Source organism: Vollenhovia emeryi, unplaced genomic scaffold, assembly GCF_000949405.1.
Source record: "Vollenhovia emeryi isolate VEMERY1.0 unplaced genomic scaffold, V.emery_V1.0 DF939168.1, whole genome shotgun sequence".
Lineage (NCBI taxonomy): Eukaryota > Metazoa > Arthropoda > Insecta > Hymenoptera > Formicidae > Vollenhovia > Vollenhovia emeryi.
The window spans coordinates 271106-278120 of record NW_011967198.1 but is presented as its reverse complement, the minus strand read 5'-3'; the positions used below and the strand labels follow the sequence as shown (position 1 = coordinate 278120).

The 7015-nt window shown below is 48.9% G+C and overlaps 1 protein-coding gene across 1 annotated transcript in view; it reads left to right on the top strand.

The window, feature by feature from the left end:
- The first annotated feature begins 463 nt into the window (after positions 1-463).
- LOC105564092 overlaps positions 464-7015 on the top strand; it is a 197080-nt gene continuing 190528 nt past the window's right edge. Inside the window, exon 1 of the mRNA XM_012016206.1 lies at positions 464-751. The gene's annotated coding sequence lies outside the window, so the exon portion shown is untranslated. The remainder of the gene's footprint in view (positions 752-7015) is intronic.

Below are 7015 nucleotides of genomic sequence, written 5' to 3'. Positions count from 1 at the left end.
AGGTAGAAGCGCGAGTTTGAAGTCGAGACCGGCGGGACCGTGGGGTGACGCGGGGGGTGGTGGGGCGGCGCGGGGGCGCGCGGATGCGCGCGAGGCGAGGCGGCGCGCGAGCGCGAGCGGCCGCGTACGGGCCGCGCTCTCGCTCGCCTCGCAGTACCGCGGCGATCCCCGAGTCAGGAGCGCCCGCCGTCGTCCTCCCCGTTGCTCCACACTCGGCGTCGACGCTCGCGCGGCATCGCCGGGTCCCCGTGCGCCCGTGGCGAAACAGGGGGAATTCGCGGCGGACGCGAGGAGGCCGCGCGCCGCGCTGCGCCGCGCCGCGCCGCGCCGTCGTGAAACGTGAGAACCACTCTCTCTCTGCCGCCTCGCTTTCCGTGCCCAAATTCGTGCGCGTCGCCGTCGCCGTCGTCGCGGCGCCTACGGGAGGCCGAGAGGATTCCCGGAGCGATCGCGGCCGGGAAAAGGGAGAAATCGAGAGAAGGTAACCGCGTACGCGTACGGCGTACCTGTGCCGTTCGATATTAACCTCCCTTTCGCGCGTCGCGATTCGCAGTACGAAATCTTGACCCCGCGATGGCTGTGTGATATATATATATATATATATATATATATACACGTATACGTGTGCGCGAGGTGTTTTCACACGAGTACTCCTGCCCACTCGATCGTCGGCCCGCGCCAGCCCGGAGCCAGCGGTGAAAGGGGTTGCGGACGGACGGTGGGAGCGAGAGACGTCGAAGGTGTCGGAAAGGTAAGGCGGCCGAGAAAGAGTTATATATATCTATACATACGAGCGGCTGCGGAGCTCGCGAGAGTATACGCGGTATACTCGGATCTCCCTCGGCAATGCGTCTCCGAGTGGCTGGCGCTCGTTTCGTTCCGATGCCCGCGGTTGTCTTTGCGGAGGACGTCTCGTGTCGGCGCGCGATCGCCCGCGACTCGCGATCTTTGTAATTCGATCGGCGACCACGGGGGGACAAAGGGGGGGGGGGGGAGTGAGAGAGAGAGAGAGAGAATAAAAGTGTCGCGCGATCCGCGAGATCGTACGCCGTGTTTATTGCGAAACAGGATCGCGAATTTAGAGCGCGAGACACGTTCCCCGCGTATCGATCTCTCTCTTTCTCTCTCTCTCTGTCTTTCTCTCTGTCTCTTTCTTTTTTCCGAGCCAGTGTGCCTTCGAACGCCGAATTTTTTGCGGTCGCATCGAAATACGTTCGAAAAAGTGTGTGCAAGTTGCACAGAAACAAGGGATATTCTCTTGAAAGTACGTTGAGTTTCAGCGTGAAAATCTTGAAATGAGATTAATGTTGCGTTAAGGGAGGGGAGGCTTACTCGAACGAAGCAATTTTGTGTAACTCGATCAAGAAATAACGAAAAAAAAGGAGCTCTAAGCCGTGACAGGATATTAGTGTCGAATAAAATTTTATTGTTATATTAGCATAAGTAATAATTATACGTTTCGGTCGTAGAATCGACCATCTTCAGTAATTTAAAAGATTAATCGATCAAGAAAGATGTATGCTCGCTATTTAAGAATCGTTCTCTCGAATGGAAAGGAAACAACGTCGGGCAGAAAATAACGCGTTTCCAATCCGAGGATCGTAATGATCGAGACGATTTTATTGTCAAAACAATCGTACGAATTCTCAAAGTGACAATTACAGCGTTTAAACGAGACTGTAATATTGTCGGAGTGCAAGATCACTTAAACGCCTCTAAGAGGACTACAGGACCGTTGCGTATGTACGAAACAATGACGCGTTAACTTGAGTATATAAGAGTTGATCTGACACTTATTTCTTTTTTGCTGTCCGACAAATCGTACAATCGTGCACCGTCGGCAGATTTTTCAAGCGTATCGACTCGATTATGCAAAATGGAACGTTTCTAATCGCAAAGACACGCAGTGTAGGTCAGACTGCAAGGCTAATTTGTTTTCGGCAACATTCGCGCGTTCTCTCTCTCTCTCTTTTCCGTGCCCGAGGTATGCGTGCTGCGGTTTCCACTTTTTCCCCTCCCCTCCCCCCCCCACGCCGTCGAGCTCGCCGGTAGAAATGTCAGCGCGCTCCACTATTAGCGTGATTCCCTTCGCGGTACTTTATATACCGACGATAAAAACGGTCTAGTCGCAGCCTCCTTTTCGGCGTTGATACGCGAACGTTGGAAATACATTTTGAACGTTGATTAAACGGTCTCGACGCGATATACTGATTGCGAGTAGACGCTTCTTGGGATCGCCATTTGTGTCGGCGCGATATAAATATTTTTATTCCCCCCCCCCTTCGTTTGCACTCTATCTCGATACTCTCCAGCAAGGGGGTGACCACTAGCTAAAATGCGAGGGGGAAACATACAGATTTCAGGCATTACTGGGCATTACTAGGCATTTTCTGGGCATTAGGCCTTGCTGGGGCATTATAAAGATGAAATAAGATATAATAAGATAAAACAAGATAAAATAAGATAAAGTAATGCCCACTGGGTATTAGTGGGCATTGGTGTACAAGATTTTCAATGCCAAGATGGTGTACAAGATGGTCAATGGCTTTCCCCTCGCCTCGAACCTTCAAGAAAGGTGTCAGACGAGGGGTAAACCGCTGAGGACATTGCTCTCTAAAATTTGTGGAGTGAAAATACCGCCATGGAGTGAAATGTTCACCCTATTGGCGTGAATATTTCCTCCAACAGAGTGAATATTAACTCCAATGGGGTAAACATTTCACTCCATGGCAGTATTTTCACTCCACAAATTTTAGAGAGTGTGGTGTACAGTTTCGCGGCATTACTGGGCATTACTAGGCATTCTTTGGGTATCGAGGCCTGTGTCCACGACGCTAGAACTTGCAGCTGTTCCATAAAAGCCGCAAGCTGATTGGCTACGCATTTCTCGGTTATCAGCGGGCGCTGGTGTACAAGATTCTGTCAGCGGTTTCCCCCTCGGGTGTAAACTACGATATACATTTGGTTATTTACCGAAAGAAGTGAATTTTTTTGGAAAATGAAAACAAGCTGAGAAAATGTTCAAATTTTACGTTGCCTAACAAGCGTAGAGACTTGAAAATTAAGACGAAACGATGCACGCGGGGATTTCGTGAGGATTTCATAATGATTTCGAAGACACTGTCCCACGATTACGTCAAGTGATTACCCCCTTGCTCTGCAGTGGCTTAAATCCGTCTTTCAGCCGTTTAAAAGATACGTTCGACGTGTTATTTTTTTTTAAATATCTGTCGTCTCACGTATCGCTTTTTGCCGCCATCAACCGGCGACGACACCTGATACGCGGCCGCGTCTGACGCGAGAGAGAGAGAGAGATCGTCGTGTAACTCGGGTTACATCCGCGAGTTAAGGTTATTATTACGCAGTAACTATTACGTATTCGCGCGATGCGCAGCTCAGATTTTGGCGAGGGGTAGATTCCATTAACCACGGTTCGGAACCCTAAATCCGAGTTCGCCCTGGTCTCCATATACACCCACACACACACGCGCGCGCGCGCGCTCACACACACCCAGCGTAACATGGTTCCGTCTCAGATTCCTCAACGTGCGCGGCTATTAATTCCCCGAGGCTAATTATCCGAGACGTGTATGAAAACTTAGTTTCCGTAGAATTGTATGTAATAAACAGCACGCCGGTCAAATTTCGTCTTAGCTACGAGGAAGTTGGCTCGAAAAGTGCGACGAGGCCGACACGCACGGGAACGACTGTCGCGTTGAGAGTTGAGGCACGGACGATTGAGAGGATGTTACTTCTCAACTCGTTCTCGAGGCGAGACACGCGTTACGAGAGATAATCGCTCCGGCGTATTCCTCGGTGGCGGATTGGCGGGGGAGGAGCGTCGCGCGCCGCCCTTGCAAATTCATGCAAAGCTTTTCTTTTCGGACAAGATTCCCGGGCTTTTCATTATTTACGTGCCGGCAAGTAATCAGATTTGCGACAACTTGTTGCTTACCGGAAAGCGCGCGTGGAAAGGCGAAGTTCGAAGACACCGTGGCGGAGATTCGCGCTAACGGACCGACGAGAGATACAAGGGAAAGTGCGAGAGGGGGGGAGAGAGAGAGAGAGAGAGAGAGAGGGTGAGAAATCAGCCCCCGCGGCCATTAAATTAATCAGCCGCCCGACCTGGGAAAACCAGCGCCAGGCCCCCCGTCCGAAGTCTGAAACTCCTTCATCATCCGCGATCGTTTGTACACCGCTGTCGCATTTCCCTCGGTCGCCGTCGCTTCTACTTGCCGGGGACGACGGCGATGACGACGGAATAGGGTCACCGGGGCTGAAAAACGAACGAACGATCCCGCGACGATACGGGCGGACCGGGCGGAGGGCGCGGAGGGCGCGGAGGGCGCGGAGGGTGCGGAGCGAGGCCGGGGGTGTCGGCTTACGAGCGGGAAACATAACTCGCAACTTCCCTCGTACGAGTCTCTACTCCGCGCCGGCTCCGGTAATGAAACATAATGAATTGTAAAGCAAAAAGGAATTTTCAGTTACCCTGCAGCTGCCGTTGCTGCTCGCGGGGGTGGCTCGCAGGGACCCGCGGTTAAATAATGTTCCACGGCCCGTGTACTCTCCCGGTCTTTCTCTCTCTTTCTCTCTCTCTCTCTCTCTCTCTCTCTCTCTCTCTCTCTCTCTCTCTCTCTCTCTGTCTCTCTGCGACGAGACCACTTCCAGCGCTCGGTTTCCCCGAAGTCGTCGAGTCCGACTCTCGGAGCGAACTATAATTACAGATTTTTACCTCGCGAATCGAGGCCGGCCTCCGTCTACATGTGGGGCGCCTACCCTGCGTAATTTCATACATTTTCGCGCAAAAAAATAATAGAGATCCCTACCGGAGACCTCGAGGGGTAAACCGCTGAGGGCATTGTGGTGTACAGATTTGCGGCATTACTGGGCACTTTTTGGACATTAGTTTGGGCATTAGGCCTCGCTGGGGCATTATAAAGATAAAATAAGATAAAACAAGGTAAATAAGATATAAAGATAAAATAAGATAATAAGATAAAGTAATGCCCACCGGGCATTAATGGGCATTGGTGTACAAGATTTTGATCAGCGGTTTCCCCCTCGCAAGACCTCATCTCTTGAGCGACGCGAATCGGGGTAAAACGAAACTCGACGACGTATTGTGTTTTGCAAGAGACGAAAGAAAATTCGAAGACTTCCATTTGCTCGTTGGGGAAAGATTAGCGCGACTAAGCTTCCTTTTCGTGATTTAACTCTTTTTCCTCGGAAAATAAAAGATTCCGCGACAAGCCGGGATTCCGCTATTAAAACTTATTGTTGGAAGACCGTCTTTTACGATCGATAAAAAGTTAAACGCACTTGGGAATAAAATTACACGCGCCTTTTGCATTTTGCATCGACCACGCGAACGTTCGCGATAGTGGAAACTATATTTGTATCCCAGCACGACGCGCGACGGTGGATAATGCATCGAATCGCGGATCCTCCTCGGATCCGGTTTCTCACAATTGCGCGGCGCATTGTGATCGATACCGAATCGGGAAGATGTACCGAATAATGCTGAACACCGAAAGTTCCGTGGAGTTGGTATCCACGCTGCGGCGCGGCGCGGGCGGGGAAACGCTCGGCGGTGGATTCCAAGTTCGCGAGGAGTTTCGCGCGAGGGATATAAATATTTTCCGTGTGCTTTTCATTAAGTGTTCGTTTACTTTTTAGTCCCTCGTCAGAAAGACCAGCGGCGATACGCTCGTCTTATAAACGGGAATGTTGCGTTTACGGAGAGAAGCTCTCCCGTAAATAAGCAGTACTTTCTCGCGATACTTCCGAGCGGACGACTCGCAATGTTCACGCCATAAAGATATTTATACAAATTTCACCTCGCGTGACTCGGGACGATTTAGGGCCAGTTTCACAAATGTCGTTTAACCGCTAACCCATGGTTAATTGATCCTCTGTCTCTTCTTGGATAACAAGATAAAGAAAGATAGGAAGATGACTGAACTCTGGTTAACAGTTAATCGACGTTTGTGAAACTGGACCTTAGCTGTCACCGCACCTCTGTGAAGTTGGCACCTCATGTCTCAAAAAATCTTTTTTTTTCAGTTCTGAATGCACCCCGAAGAGTTCTAGAGTTCCTTATCAATTTTGAAAATAGTTCTGGCGAATTAGCCTAAAAAAGTTAAATTTGAAACTTGGGGATGCTAACTTTGCAAAATGAAATCTCGAAATCAGCGATAACACTAAAAGTATTGGAAATATTTAATTTTGCCATTAGGATTTCCTTTAGAACTCTTGAGGGGCTACCCAGAACTCCCGATAGAACTGCTGGAACTGTTAAAATATTTTTCTCCTTCGGGACTTAGAAATTTTTCGGACCCAAGTATGAAAAATCGCGAGAACTTTTTATTCGTTGTAGCGCTTCGAGCCTTATTAGTTTTCGATAGAACTCTTGAGGGGCCACCCAGAACTCCCAACAGATTTTTCACACTTCGGTTCGAAAAATTTCCAAGTCCCGAAGGAGGAAAATTTTTTAACAGTTCCAGCAGTTCTGTTGGGAGTTCTGAGTTGCCCCTCAAGAGTTCTAAAGGAAATCCTAATGGCAAAATTAAATATTTCCAATACTTTTAGTGTTATCGCTGATTTCGAGATTTCATTTTGTGAAGTTAGCATCCCCAAGTTTTAAATTTAACTTTTTTAGGTTAATTCGCCAGAACTATTTTTAAAATTGATAAGGAACTCTAGAGCTCTTCGGGGTGCATTCAGAACTGAAAAAAAAGATTTTTTGAGACATGAGGTGCCAACTTCACAGAGGTCCAGCAATGCCCAAACTAATGCCTCAAAAATGCCTAGCAATGCCCAGTAATGCCGCAAATCTGTACACCTCAATGCCCTCAGCGGTTTCCCCCTCGATTTTGTCGTACAATTTTATCACCAAATGCAATGATAATCACTGTTCCATTCTGATACTTTTCGTTCTTGTTTTTACACGAAAATGTGTAATCTTTTTTTATATCCGAATGTCTTCTGCGTAAACATATGTTTCCCATGTAAA